At 38.2% G+C, this 16,393-nt stretch overlaps 2 long non-coding RNA genes across 2 annotated transcripts; both read left to right on the plus strand.

Annotated features, from left to right (window-relative positions):
* The first annotated feature begins 4,337 nt into the window (after nt 1–4,337).
* On the plus strand, nt 4,338–5,909 carry LOC111194744 (uncharacterized). Its single transcript, XR_002651207.2, has 3 exons — nt 4,338–4,868; nt 5,312–5,414; nt 5,707–5,909. It is a non-coding gene; the product is annotated as an uncharacterized LOC111194744 (long non-coding RNA).
* Nucleotides 5,910–8,005: 2,096 nt separating this feature from the next.
* Nucleotides 8,006–10,374, plus strand: LOC125804559 (uncharacterized). The gene is made up of 3 exons (XR_007440668.1): nt 8,006–8,032; nt 9,272–9,331; nt 10,289–10,374. It is a non-coding gene; the product is annotated as an uncharacterized LOC125804559 (long non-coding RNA).
* The last annotated feature ends 6,019 nt before the right edge of the window (nt 10,375–16,393 follow it).

The following is a 16,393-nucleotide window of genomic DNA, read 5'->3' on the forward strand; positions in this document are numbered from 1 at the left end:
CTTGGTAAGCAATTGCTAAATTACTGAATACACGTTTCTACAATGGACTGAAATATATTTTGCCCAGCTGTTAAGAGGGAGGGCATCATTAAATATGAAAAAGAAACAAGATGGTTGTTTTAACAAATTGCATGCCATCTAGGCAACTGTCAGCCAGCCACTGTCGCCTTGTTTGAAGTGTTGACATAATTTAAAAACCTGAACTGCTAAGCACTGGACCAACACCATGTCTTGCAATGAATACAGTTTCTGTTGTAGATCCGACAATAGGCTGGTTTGAATATTGAGGCCTTGGTGAGTACTTCAAAACCTGCCCTTACTATAAAACAGCACAGCCCCAACTGCTGGTGTGGAGCCATTGCATACAACAGTCAGTCACCCCTAGTAGTGATTCTATGGACAAAAACGACTCAGCAATATGTCCAACTGACATCTTCAGTACGATAATACTTACCCACACACTGCACGGTTCCCCAGGAATGTCTCAGCCAGATTGCACCACATCCTTGGCTTGACCAGTTGGTGAATTCATCACCAATCAAGGATTTATGAGACAAGTTGGGACGTAATCTTGAGTCTGCAGAATCTACAGGTCCAACAACATCTGTGGGAAAATATGCTGCAGGATGCCATTTGGAATCTGTCGCCTCCATGTGTAACCATATCCCATCCTGTATCCAGGCTAGAGCTTAGATTCTCTGCCCGAACCCGACCTGACCCGAGGCCCCGGGCCGAGATTTCCCACCACATTCCTCGGGCCGGGTCGGGTCGGGCTCCAGAAAATAGTCTTAGATGTAGGCGTCTGTTTTTTAATTATATTTTTATTTTTAAATAAAATAACGAAAACTGAAAGTGAAACTAAACTAATTTATTTATAAGCGCTGTTTTCACCGCCGCAGCCACGGGGGTGTTGTGCCGATTCTGTCCGCGAAGCGGGAGTCGGATTCAGCAGAGAGTCGGATTCGGCACAAGCGCGGCAGCACTTCGCGGTCCGCGGTGTTTGTTGTAAGCGCTCGCGCTAGCCGCAAAATACGACAGAAAACACTGAGAGAGCTGCAGAATTATGTATGGGACTAGAATATGAGCACGAGGAGATCAAAGAGAACCTTTACCTGTGAGTAGCTCACACCAGAACAAGCAAATCTCTCTTTCTCTCTCTCTTTCTCTAATCCAGGCTAGAGGTGTCCAACAGGGTACTAGGGCCTCCTCTCATCTACCATTTTACCCAATAAACGTATTAATTTGCTCCAATATTGTAATCGCATACATATGTCATCATTAGAGTCACACATTTACAGTTTCATTCAATACCAACAGCTTCTTACTGCTACATTGTTTCTTTGTGTTCAGTGAGAACACATGTCCGGTAAATTAATTTGATGTAGTGCATAACTATTCCTAAAGTTTGTAAATAGTCTTGATAAACAGATGTGTGAACATACGTCAGTCTACATGCTCTTTTAATAGAGAACAATCTGGAAAATCAGCCTGCCTTCAATCCATTGTCATAGTGACAAAAAATTCTATATATTTACATGCATCTGTTCATTCAGTCTACAACAGTTTAGCCCCAGCCTCTCCATATTAGATTCTTAGGAGTTTTAGCTCAGACTGCTTTTGAGCAAGGCTATATGCAAGGCTATATGCAAGGCAGCCAATCACAACAGAGGTTGTTTGCATATACAGTACATTAGTTTTTAAGGCACAGTAACAAAACAGGTTGTTTGATTTTGTCTTTTACATTGTGTGATTTAGAATTTATTCAAATGTTGTCAAATTTCCTTCCAAAACTAGAAACACCTTAACTTTAACTTTTAACCCGAATCCAAAAATTAACCCAACAACTTGATCCAAACTTCCATTAACCAGGTGATTTGATTATAACTTTATTATCTATACTTAAACAAAAATATTTCATTTGTATGCAGTAAAATTCAAGAAGTATTCTGATAGTTTTTTTTTTTGTCATTATGGAGGTAGTTCCTTTAGAAAAGCGCACATCCCTGGTGGGCCACCAAATGCCGGTGGCCCTGTCAGCTTGCATTTGTGTACTTGGCTTCATGTGGCAGTTGTTGATGAAGGGCATGGTCATGGAGCGTCTAACTGGAGTGCTTTCATTCAGTTTCACTTTGCCCTCAGCATTGGAGTGGAAATAAGAGTGTTTACCACAGGCGCCTCGCTCATGCTAACGAGAGCCTGTTTGTTTTTCACTTAGCTAAAGCAGCAGGATGAGGTGGGGGGTGGATGGGGGTGAGGATAGAAAGGGGAGGATGACAATTATGTTTATGTGAAGAGAAAGAGATTCCTGAAAATCATAAGGCTGAAAAAGGAGGCAGCTTGAAGCCAAGAGGCATTTGATCAGGATTGACATATTCCAGGTGGGGGGTGGTGGTGGTATGTTGTTTTGCTGTGCGGCAACGTGATTCGATCACATCCATTATTGTTCTGCTCCAATTCTGTCTTCCAAAGACAAGGGCCCGAGACTGTTCTACACGAGCGTCCGCTGCCGTATCGCCTTCCTATTCTTCTGTAAAGAATAGCCGAGACATTCCTCATGTCTCCAACTGTTGTCATCTAAACATGTTGAGAACAGGAAGTCCAGAAGGGCGTGTTCTGATTCAGATTTCACATTTATTGTCCACAAAGAGGATAACTGTTCCTACACCAAAACCACATTCTCACAGGGCACACAGTGCTGTTTTAGGCTTTAACACCTTGGAAAATGATATGTCAAGCTGAAAATCTGAGAAGTAAGCATACACCTTAGGGCAAATACAAATACATAGTACATTTGTACATTTTATAAATTAATTGTTCAGTACATTGTGATTTTATGTGTGTGTCTGTTAGTTTAGCCATTTCCAAAGCTCTCTTCAGCAAAGATCACTATTCACTGTGGCCTTCTATTACCTAGTTTATCTAATTAGTCAGAAGTTAGTCAGAAGAGATGCTGGAATCCGATAAATTTTCAATAAAGTGAAAAAAGCATGGTAAATGATGCGGAAGAATAATACTAAAATACATTTTACAAGGTTATGCAGCATTATGCAGTTCCTGCAGCAGATCTTCACCAAAGTCACATAGTGCCGCAACAGCTCCAGTAGGAATAATATGAATACAGGAACTTTATTCTCCCAGTTTTAGTCAGTTTACCATCAATATCATCAATATGAATCTGTTATACACTTTAGTAATTTTTCCCATGCAATTTGAAAAATTGTTCTTACATTATTTGTGCTCTAAACTGCCCCCTATATATTTTTGGAATGTGTTGCAGGCCTGAAATGCAGGAATGGATGAATGAATTAACAAATTAAATGACGTCTGCATCCAAATGTCAAAAGAAAATGTAAGAAACACTTTATAATATAATAATATTATTTTTATAATCTAAAAGACACATTTTTTTAAACAAACTTATAACACATATATATTGTACAATAAAAACAAACAGTAAACTATAAGTGTATTTAGCAAACTCTCATAGTTTTAATGATATGTTCCTTGATGAACAATTCTTCACTCTCCTGATGTTGGGGGCATTGGTAGTGATGGGGAGAGGATTAATAATAAGTGGGTAGTGTAACTGACCTTCCAAATTAGGGAGAAAAATGTATAGAAAATAGAATATAAATAAATGATCAAAACTACACGAACCACAGGAAAACATGAACTAGGTTCTAGAGTTCTATAAAACTATTGAAAATTATTTTATTGACAAAAAACACCCAAATATATACCTTCTGGACTAAGAAAGGAACCAGATACAGAAGTTTTTGGTGTGTAGTGTTTGTCTGCCTTGCTAACCCTTGATTCTTCAATTGGATTGTTGTGTTGGCACTAAAAAGCTTACATGGTATTATCTATTAGCTAATGCTGCTGAGCTTGAGATTACCCACTGTGCCTTTATCGTGAGGAGCCTACTATGATCTTACAGACTGGGCATTAAATGGCTTACGATTGCAATAGTTGAAATTAATTAAATGAGCTTGAAGTTCAATAATTAAATTATACATACTGTAGTTCGAATTACACATTTCTGCATGCATATAGTTTTACACCTGACCTTTCTCGCATGGCAAAAAAACATGGTTCTTGCTATCTCCAAGAGATATCGCCTGGTGAAAGCTGTCTATACTACAGTAGAATTGATCTTATCACGGCATTATTGTTACTGTTATCATTAATACATAAAGGGATAAATGAGTTGTAAAGGAGGGGTTGAGTTCAGAGCAGCCTGGGCCTAGCTTCTAATCCTCTTGACAGAGGCCTGATCATGTGACAGGATAGAAGACACTCACAGAATCCTGAGCATGAGGTGTGTTGCATGCCAAGAGCCTGCAAGCAGCCGTAAAATGCACGCGATAGTGGTTTCAGCTAAAGCACTAGGCCGAGGTAAGTGCGTGACATGAGGACATGCTCATTGCTGCACTGCCTTCCAACCAGGCGTCCCGCAGGTGTTTTGCAGCAGTGGGTCCACAGGCCGAGTTCACCTCTCACAACAACAGCTCTGATGCCAAATATCCTCAGCAGCTAAACAGCTGGGTGACAGTTGATCCCTTAAGATCATAAACCCACGGCTCAACAAAAACAAATTCAACAAGCCAAGCTGGCCTTTCCCTGCGATAGGAATTCCAGAAATGTCGGCAATTCCTCAGTGGGAAGTTGGTGGTTTGTGTGCAGGGGGGTGTTAGGAAAGGAGCCAGGAGAAACTAAAGGAAGCTGAGTTAAGAACGAGAGCAGAGATTATCCATTGCTCTGTTTTTGCAGTAAGCGAGGTGCCAATGGATATTAACAACATCAACAACAAGCCATAACCATGCAGCAGAATCTAATTGCAGGCCTACAGTGCACAGCCGTCTATTACAGTAAGTGTTCTTATTCCAGTCAGCCCTGTGGTGAAAACAAAAAACAAAATTATAACAGTTCCCAGGGTGCTGTGTTGTTCTCTCAGCGGTGGCTTTGGGCCTGGGTGGTCAATATTTTTTTTTTAGGCATAACAAGAAAAAAAATGAACAATGGGTGTAAGCAAAATGGGCCACCCAACCCAGGACATGTCTCTATCAATTACTGCCACATGATAACCCTGCAACTGCTTTGGAAAAGCTGAGACCTTTAACCAGAACAAATTTCCCACCAGACTATGATTTTTTTTTGGTAGCACAGTGGATGTAACGAGTATGATTTTCAAACGTTTTTGTTGTAAATAAATTGACATTCTATGAAATCAATGCAGCAGAGATTACCTATTTAGAAGGCATTAGTGCTTTATTGCATCAATATTTTACAATACTATCACCCGCTTCCTCAGGTGAACACTCCTATTGCTTCCTGGTACCTTCCAGTGAATGGCTTCAACACTGAGACCATGAACCGTGGCCAATTTTTTCCTTTCTTCTTAGACTATAACTTTGGTAAGTTAGCTTTCATATATTCTATATTCTATACATATTCATTTCATTCTATGAATGCAATGCAGCAGAGATGATCTATTTAGAAATCTTAGGTGGTCTTATGGTTTAAGCCTCGTCTTGGATTGCACAGAATTATGAATGGAGAAAGTAAAATAAAGTCTACAATTAGGCTTAATCCTTGTCTGTGAAATTGACTGCATCTTAATATATAATTTCCCCTGCATGACCTGCTTTTAGGCATTTTGGGCTTTATTTCGTAGACATTTTAAAATGCTGTCTCTGTCTTTCCCAGGTAAACCCTTCTGTTGCTTTCTGGTACCATCTAGTGGATGGTATGAACACTGCAGCTGCTTTGTTCTCCAGCACAAACAAGCTTCTCGCACTGCAGTGCATCCAGAAACATCTCCAAAAAATTCTTCTCATCCTTTGTATAAAAATCTTAAATATCTGTATTCCTTGACATTTTAATTAAATAAGTAGTAGATCAATTCCCTAGCTGGGTTAACATACCATGCTATATTAATTATAATTACTGAGCGAGTATCTACCTACTTGAACCTTTGCTATGTACTTATTTTGTGGTATGCGTGTGCATATATGGTGTAGTGTACACTGAAATGCCAGAAGTCATGGGACAGCAGTGTGTCAACTGATCGTGAAGTGGATGGCTCAGGAGGTGGTTTGGGAATGCTCACACTTCTTTAAATTGTGAGGTGTTATCTTGTGAAAAAGGTTAGCTTGCTCATGGCAAGACGAATTATCGTCAAGGAGTTTGAGCGAGGCCTGCCAGTGAATGAGACATTCCATTTCTGAACATGTGCTGGCATTTAACATTCCTCTATCCATAGTGTCACATGTGTACTGGGAGTAATATCATAAAAGGCATTATCACCCACTGTGGACAGTGCACTGGGTGGTAATGATCATGACCGGCAGCATCTGGCTTGAATAAGGGAGTTTTTACTTTAGTCTCTGTCCCATGAAATGTGGCATTTTAGTGTATATACCAGGCAGTTTAAAGCTGAGGGTTAAGAAGAACTAATTCTAGGGCAGTGCTGGTGTTTCAGTGGACAGCCTTCCGTGAGCTCTCCTTGAGGGGGCTGCAGGTGTTGGGGATAAAAAGCACAATGTGTTCATGACCTCATAGGCCAATGTCAGTGTAGATGGGGAAAGAACTGACAACATCTGGCGTGCCCCCTCCTGGCCTAATTTACAGACTCATTGCTGTGTAGAAACAAAACCTGCATTTAGGAGTGTGGTCATGCTTTGCAGACTTGGCTTCAGAAGTGAGCAGAATAGGTCTCAGTGTACTGCTCTAATGGACAATCTGACTTTTGAGGAGGACTGGTGAGTTTTATTTATCTTAAAGAGGCCATATGGTAATTTATCTTTTTATTTTAAGACCTGTTTTTATGCCTTAGAATTAAACAGGCCGTTTTATAGCTTTTTAAGACTTTAAGGGGAAGTCAGGCCCATAAGAATATTGATTGATGAAAAAAAGATATATTATATATATTCGAAAGCAGTCCAAGGTACCCAGTTGGGCTGCCTCTAGCCTGGATAGAAGATGAGATATGGTTGGCCATGGAGGTATACAGGTTCTGTATGTCATTCTGTGGCACAATTGCCCAAAGATACACACATGGGCGTGGTAGTGGGGGGAAAAGTGGACCTGACTACCCAGGGCCCGAGTAGGGAGAGGGGCCCATGAAAATCCAGATTTTTATTTTTTCGCTCACGTTCCTTGTGTACTGGCATGGATAGAGGCCCACTGACTTTGAGAGTGTAGCGGGCCCTGAATTTGTTGCTACACCCCTGGATACACATGCAGATTGTTGAAGCAAGTCCCATAAATGCTTAATTAGCAATAAATCTGGTGTTCGGACAGACCCTTGTTGCAGTTTTACTGGAGACATTCCTGTGAAACGCTTGCAGTGAGTGAAGGAGCCTTATCCTGATAAAAAATACCAGTTAAATGCCCTGTCATGAGAGGCAACACACGTGGCCACAGAATATTGTGCACATATTGCTGGGCTGCTTAGTGTTACTTATATCACTACTGGGGTGACCGTCTGTCTTATGCAGTGGCTCCCCACATTACCACAATAGCAGTTGGGGCAGTGTGTTAGACACCATCTACCCACCCAGAGAGAGTGCTCAGTTGTGCCCAGTTGTGCTCTTTCAGGGCTTCGGCAGCTGATGGCAAGCTGCATGACTGGAATTCAAACCAGCAATCTCCTGATCATAGTGATGGTGCTATTGTTCTTTCAGCTCACTTACATTTGTGAATGTGAACCGTCAATATAGCCAAAACCGTCCGATCTGTTAAAAAAATCCGACTTGAGCAATGTGGCTTGTAATGTGAACGTAGCCATAGTCACCCAGACCTGAAATGGAATCCCAATCTCCCCACATTGTAGCTCACTGACAGGCAGTGGTGTTATTCACTGCACCACACCAACCACCGTTTCACTAAAGAGTGAAACGGTGTGCAGTGCAGTGCGGGTCACCGTGTTTCCTTATCCAGCAGATAGCGCTGTTTCACCAGCAGAAAAACACCAAAGGTCATCCAGCATTCAAAATGGAATCCAGCCCAAACCTGTCTGTCACACAGCAAGGTAGGAGCACTGTTTTTATTTAGGCTGTGTCCAATTATTATATATAGTTTAAGAAGAGACCAGACCGACAGAAATAACTCCGTAATCCAGAGAAATAAACTATGTGACAGAACAATATACAGACCCCCCCGAACATGTAAACATGAACTCTTATCCACAGAACTGAAGCTAAACAAACAGCCTAATTAGCTGAGAGAGTATCGTGCAGTACTGAAGACAGGTCCTGAGAGCTGGATAGAGATGGGTAGTTTAAAGGAGAAGGACAGTGCGGTCTCAGTGAAGCCTTCAGTATGCATATTTGTTCCTAAAACATGTTTATTTCATTAAAGCTAAGTAAACTCGTTGTTTGTTTGTTTGTTTTATTTCACCTCTATTTATAGGTTAAAATGTAAGGTGTCAGGTCAGTCCTTGTATAATTAGTGGGCTGGGTTAGTGCTGGAGATAAACATAAGTTAGTTCATTTTTAAAGTGTATTTTTTTTTTGTTTCCAACCATTTGAACAATTTAAATGCTTTAAACCTCCTGTTATGTTATGAGTTAAACTGACCCGTTTTAACCTCTTAACAGACAAGCATTTTGTCAATTTTCTGCCTGATAATACATAGCATTACCTTAATCTTGATCTTAATCTTAATTTTGAAGTGGAGTAGAGAGTGAACAACTTTTCCAAGGGTTCTGTTGAAGTTTCCAGTGCCTTCAAATTTTTAAAAATGTAAATAATTTATTTTACTGCAAAGAAAATAGTTTTTTTTCCATCACCTACACTTGTAGCCCATAAGGAGTTAAAGTTTGAAGATCTAGGAAAAATAGTTTAAAGTATTTTTTTAATAATCACATATTTGCAACCACCCTCTGCAAAAAATAAAACTAAAACAAAAGTACAATGTTATGTAAAACTATTGTTTTTTTTATATTTTGTTTAACATATATAAAAAAAAAGGTTGGATACATATAATAAAAAAGTGAATTATCCTAATTGAACTATTACCTGTTATAGACAATGAATACCATTGCACTAAATATTGATAGAATATGTCAACGCTGTTTATCAGGAACTTTTTGGTTTTAGACATCTTGGATAATTAAACATGCTTTATTGCTGTTCCTGGCATATTAACATAATATCAGGGTTAATTAAATGTTTTACATTTCATAAAAGCTGACATGTTCTGGTATGAAATGGGTCTGGGCTCTTATTGGTTGACTTGTACTAAAGTTTTAAAAACTTTAATTTTTCAGGGAGCCGCTACCCTGTGGACCTTCCCTGTCAGGACTATGATGAACTGAAACCTGACTCTGGTAAATACCTGTCAGACATGCAGACCTTCAACCTGCCCAGTGGAAATAAGGTGTGAACATTAGACTATTATTATGCTAGTTTAAAATAAGTACATCACATCTTTAATATACCCTGCTGATGAGGAAAAAATAGCCTGGCTGACTGGCATAGTGTATGCTTTTATTTGCCTGGTTTATTGATTGTTTAGCTGGTCTGAACCTATGATCAACCTGACCTAGCTGCATAACTAAACCTTATCATCCACCAAGCTGGTTGAGGAGTGGGCTGGTTAATTACATGGCAAGTATGACCATAATCTTATGCCAGATACTATATGCTGGTCAAGAGCTGGGTAACTAGCTAGTTTACCAGAATAGGGTATGTTTTTGCCTGAATTACCAGCTTTTCCACCACCTTAAAGGAGATATCCACCATGAAATGGACTTGGGCTGTAGTGACTCATGATAACGAGAACAAGCTTTTGTCAAATAGCCCACCTCCTTTCACCCCCAGCATTCCCAAATACAGCACTTTAAACTGATAGTCCCAACAGGCTTATAAACACAAAGGGCATGATGTCGTCCATGGAAAAAATTGCTATTTTTACACCATTAACAAGCTCCACAAGTACCACACTCCCAACGCTATACCCCTATCATAAGCATTGCAAGGGAGCATCGCCTAAAAGTGCTGTATTTCAGAATGCTATGGGTGAATGGAGTATTTGTTATCATGTTTCACACTGGACCAGCTAGACTATTCAAAACGAGCAGGGGTTTAGCTGGTCTGTAAGTAAGAAGAACCATGCTTGGCAAGAGCAAATTCAAATTCCACATACACTATCCTGGTCAAGATCTGGTAAACCTGCTTGCCTGCCAGCATAGAGTATGTTTTTACCTGGATGACTAGCATAGACTGTTTGAAACAAGTTTATCCAAATGATAAACCACATTTGATTTAATAATGTTTTTTTTCAGGTGAAAGTAACTCAAGAGAATATAGGCCAGCTAAATCTCTTTGTTGATGATGATCCACCTCACTCCCTTCTGGCTCTTCATGCACCAGCTGATGACACCCAAGGTTAATAGCTTTCAAACTCCTGTTCAGTCACTGAACTACTGTATCTTTTTATAATTCCTTTGACCCTTTTGAGTGTACTCTCCTATTTCAGTGGTTGCAATATACTTGCACAGAAAATGGTGGCCCATTTATGAAGTTTTAAAGACATCAAGCAAATCCAGATGTGGACTTTTGCTTGTGAGTATATCACAAAAATGAAGTTGTCTGGTAGGTTTGTTGGATGTAATCGCTTGCTACATTTTGACAGTACTCATAAATTAACAAATAAACAAAATAATATACTCAATCACAGCTATTTATTTGCATTTATTAAAAGTACTCTTCCACATGCTGCATGTTACTCCTGTGTTTTAGAAAAGGAACTCCAAGTTTTGCATATGATTTAGCTTTTATTACAAAATAAGTAATGAAAATAGAGACATGTAATTACCTTATTTATCACAGGTGGAGTCAGTGATGGAGAGAGTTATACTCTTCCTGCTCAGTCAGATCATATTTGGAATACTGGAAAGGCCTCTGGGAGAAAACATGTACTTCTCCACTCATCCCATGCGGGAATATGCAAAAATCCTCTGGCAAGATGGAGAAGCAGTTGGCTTTTACACCATTAAAAAGAAAGGTGTGTTTTATCATAAAGCTTCATTCCAGAAAATCCTCAAATGCCTTTTTATATATACCACTTTAAAGAGTAATCAAGTAAGTATAGAAAGTATACTCCCTCTCCTGTTAATTAATATTACATTGTGCTGTAAAAGAGAAGATACTAATATTTTGGCCTAAACTGTTTTGGAGGTACCATCTCACATTTTGATTACCTGTGTCAACATTGTTCTTCTAGGTAGCCTGTGCGATGGCTGCACTGGTCAAAGTTACCATCTCCCTGTGTTGGACACAGTGTATGTGCGCAGTCGCTGGAGGAAGAATGGACTAGGTTTACAGATGCTCCAGGATTTTTGCAGCTCCATGCCGAAAGAAAGTGCAATCGGAATAAGCTACCCTATATCTGCCAGCATGTTTGGAGGTTAGTAGTAGTTACATACTATATAGAAGGGATGTAAGAAAATATTGATATTACATTTTGGAGGATTGAAGGATTGTAAATATTTTGCTTTGAAATTCTGAATTTATTTTGTGTTGTGTTTTTAACCCCACCCACTAGATAGCAGTGTTTTCAGTGTGTTTTCAGTTCCTACTGTTATAATTGTACAAATAGTTAACTGATTTTACTCAGATGTTTTTTTACTATAGCGGTTTTCTTCAACTTTAATTAAAATATTGCTTTGCTGACAGTATTGAAATATATATATATATATATATATATATGTATTGTATCGCCAAGTCTTTGCCAGTGTACAGCCTTACTAAATAGTGTAATTAACATAGTGTGACATTAAAAGTATAATTTGCATAATTTTCATAATCAGTAAAATGATGTATTTTTGGTATAATAATCATTTTAAAGGTGTTGCTGTGTAAACATATGCTTAACGTGACAGCAAATTGACATCCTTATCTTTAGGATTGTAAAGATAGATATGTTTATGAGTAAGATGTTTATTCAAGTGCTTTTATTACTGTATTCAGCTGACTGGTAAGGAATTCAAAATCATCATTGTACAATCAATGTCTCTATTAGAAGATCCTCTAGAACAAAATAACTTAATTTGACACCACCATTTAACTGCCTTCATTTACTTTGAGGACATCACACTCTGTAAGTAGTTGTGAAGCAGCTTTTGTTGTTAGGCCATTAATTCCAGTAGACTGACTTCACAATATGGTTATATGGTTACAGACCATCACAGTTGATTTAAATGTATTATTAAACATAAAGCTAACACTTTATGAAAGTAATTCGACACTTGGCGGTCTAGTTCTTTCTTGACCGGCTGTTTTTTTGCATGGTTGCTGCAAGCACAAGACAGCTAAGAAAACTAGATGGATTTAGATGTGGCACATGCATCTGGAGCCAGTTGCTGTTTTGAGGACCAAAGAAATGTTAGAGCCAACATAGTGCAGACTGTCATGAGGCTTAAAATCAGAATAAATCAATCATAGAGGAAATCAAAACATTACGTGTGCCAGAATTCATCATTTAGTGCACTGTTTGAGAAGCAGGGATGCTGTGGTGGTAGACCGCTGAAAAATACTTTTCCATTAAAAGGGAAAGCTGGTTTTCAGCTGTAAAACACATGAGAACAACATTGCTTTTTTAAATATTTTGGGAACAGCAAAACTAGAATTATTATATATTAAGAAGCATATACTGCATTTCTGCAACTTTTTTTTCTATTTTTATATTTTGCCAAGGTGTTTTCAGATTTAATTATTTTTCTTTATATTTAAAAGACTTTAATCTGAACAGAAATCATATTTCCCCAGCTTAAGATTTATTTTTTTATTTCCTGTCATGCATGTGTCTACTCTCTCATGGAAAGCTGCAAAAACTGTACTTTGTAAAACTATATAAAATGTACTTCAAATTGAAGATTAATATTCCTCTATATTTTAATAATGTCTTCATTCAGAGTAAATCTTGAAAATGCATTGTGACACAATGTCTGTATAAAATTCAAACAGTTATGCTGCTGAAATAAAAGGCACGGGGTACAAACGCCATTCCAATTCTAGATTGTTTGCTCTGATTTTATAACGTGTAACATTTACAGTGTTTCTACATTTTCCAACAGATTAATGTGGATTTTTTCCCCATATGAATTAATGTAATGATGTAATGTAATAATACTAACACTCCTATAACACCCAACCATCAATATAGGGTACAATAGCAAACACTTGGTGGCATGTGAACAACCTGTAGAGACACCATAACAATCTTCTGCGATACCATAGTATCCAAACAACCACCTTGCAATACCCTGTGCAATATTCTGGCAACTGCCTGAAATACCACAGCAATCACCTTGCTATTCTATTAACCCATCTAGCATCCACTTAATAACACCATAGCAACCACCTGATATACTATAGGAATACTTAGGAACACCACAGCAACCATCTTAGCTGTCATAGCAACCACCCAGCAATGTTGGTGAAAGTGGCTGTGACTAGGAATTATCTTAATGTACAGTTTTTTTATTATTATTATTTTCTACATTTGATCCTTTAAAATATGTTTGATGACAGATTTGCACACTTGACATTTTCTCAGTCAGCTTCTTGAGGGAATCTCCTAGAATAGTTCTCTAATACTCTGGAGTTCCCAGAGATGCTTTTTTTTCTTTATTTTCTCGTGCAGCTCCTCTCAGCTGGGTTTAGTGCAGGTGAATGTGGAAACCTTTTTTTGTTTACCACAAAATTGCAAAATCCTTCCTTCATACTTCTGGTGTATTTAATATTAATTAAATACAGTGACCGAGGTGGTCAATCCAATCCATTAAATTGGTTTTCCGGTAACCATTTGTTATTGATTTGATGGTGTGTTTCACCCGAAGAGTTCTGACTGTATCTTTCAACCAAAGTCCAGATGGTTTCTGACAAACTCCAAAAGCCTCATTTATAAACAGCGTGCATGCAAAAAACAGATTTTGAATGCATGTAAGCAACCTCTCATGCAACAATCCAGATTTGTGTATAGAAATATGTGATGGTAAAATGGGTGTATATTTATAGAAACTTTGACATGTGTGTAGAACCTGTCTAAAACAGTTTGGTGTGAGCATGAGTTGACAACACACATGGCATAGTGGGTAGTTAGAGCCAGAAGAGTGAACAAGTGTTTTCACACACCTCTTCATATTAGTCAGTACACGTTAACCATGCATAGAGTTTTTTTATTGAACACACTTCAGCAGACGGGGGTGGGGCCTGCTTTGTGGTGATCTTCTGCAAAACCTTGCTGTATATGGTTGTGGCAGTAAGTGGTTTAGCATTGTCTTGCTGAAATATGCAATGCAACACCATCGGTACTAATACCATTCATACTATCAGAGATATACAGATTCTTGAACTGTGCACTAATACCAAGCTGTAGGATAATTTGATTTGATTATTTAGACAGAATATTTTTCCGTTTTGCCTTAGTCTATTCTAAACGAGCTTTGGCCCAGAGAGGATTGGGGCATTTTTGGATTGTGTTGACATGTGGCTTCTTTTTTGCATGCTAGAGAATAATACTTTTAGGATTCTTGGATCCCCTGTTAAGATGTTATGCCAGGCCTTTATTGCATCTGCCTTTAGTTTCTGTTTGTGGGTTTTTGTAATTTGTTTTGTCTTCAGTTAGTAAAAAAAGCATGCTCAGTTGGGTTCAGCCTGCATTTAGACCTGACTTTATATAACATAACAGAATTACAGTAACAGTTACATCTTATCTATCCAAAAGTATGCAAATTGTCTTGCTATATGCAGTGGAGCATTAGTGACACTGCAAAACTGTGCTGCATTTCAGACTAAACAAGTACCAAACATGTTGTTTTCAGAGTGTACTCAGATGATAGAGTTAAAAAGCATGGAGACATCTAAAATGAAATACAAAAATGTGATCTATGAACCAAAGTGTTTAAATACTGTTAATTAATCTGGTTATTCAGACTGTAATTTGTGCCTGAAACTAGAGGGTGCAGCTTGCTGTGGTTAGGATGTGTGGGGTCTGTGAAGATGCTGTTGGTTTATTTCAGGATTCTCTTGTGGTACACGTTCTGTGTGTTATAGAGAAATGAGAACTTCCAGATATCCTGCAGGTGGCTGATGGGGACTGGTGCTGGGCCACTAAGTAATGGCAGTGCATGCCATTTTAAGTGTTAACAGTCTTTCTCTCACCATCTTTATTTAGAAGAGATGTACACTGTTATTAAATCTTCTAGCACTTATCTCACAGGTTTAGACTAGTAAATTCGTTTATTTTAGCACTATCTAAGTTTCACTGAACTGATTGTTTCTGAATTTGTATTGTTACATCGGTTATAGGGTGCAAAAAGATTTGTTCTAGTTATCCTGGAAATACTTATCTCATATCAGTTATAATTATCAGTTATATATTTGTACTGATCAACAGACATCAAAAGCAAAGCCTCATGACTTAAGTTTGACTCTCTCCAATCTGAAGATTCCATAGTATCCAAACAACCACCTTGCAACTCCCTGTGCAATATTCTGGCAACTGCCTAAAATACCACAGCAATCACCTTGCTATACTGTTAGCCTATATAGCATCCACTTAATAACACCATAGTAACCACCTGATATACTATAGGAACCACTTAGGAACACCACAGCAACCAGCTTAGGTGCCATAGCAACCACCCAGCAATGTCGGTAAAAGTGGCTGTGGTTAGGAATTATCTTAATGTACAGGTTTGATATGTCACATTTGATTCTTTAAAATAGTCACTTAGACTTTGGAGATGAATGAGTTTAGAGGAGAAGAATGAGATAGAAATGTGTCTGTTTTGTCATTATAACATATAGGGATGGGCAGAGCTTTACAGCATACTGTTAGTGTTAAAACAGTTTTGCCTCCTTAGAGAAATAAAATTAAGTTAGTTACTTTTTGGAAAGTTTTTTATGCAACGATTAGTCAAATCCAATGAATAGATGTAATAAAAATGTAAATAAATCTAAATATATGTAAATAAATTAGTCGGTTAAAATGTTTAATTAAAACGTGCTGTTATGCTTTGTTATAGTAAATTACATACATCACATTAACCATGTGTGACAGGCTACTTTTTTTAACTATAACTTTTATATTCAAGATGGAGAGTCCGTTATGAAGTTTGTTCTCAGATAACAGTGTTGGTTTATTGAAGCTTGTATTCATTCAGTTCTTATTGACTTTGATGGCTTAGGTTGAGCCAACTTCTTACAAAGACCAGAGTGTGGGAATTCATGTGGTGTTTGTGATTTTGAACACCCTCTGTGTATTTTGGCAACAAGTAGATCTTAGGTTAACTGTAGGAGCATTTTACCAATACCATATCCTCTACTGAATGATGTTTCTGACACACCTAATCTCAACATGTTTGTGTGCAGTATGCAAGAAG

This window comes from Astyanax mexicanus, chromosome 9 (assembly GCF_023375975.1).
Source record: "Astyanax mexicanus isolate ESR-SI-001 chromosome 9, AstMex3_surface, whole genome shotgun sequence".
Lineage (NCBI taxonomy): Eukaryota > Metazoa > Chordata > Actinopteri > Characiformes > Acestrorhamphidae > Astyanax > Astyanax mexicanus.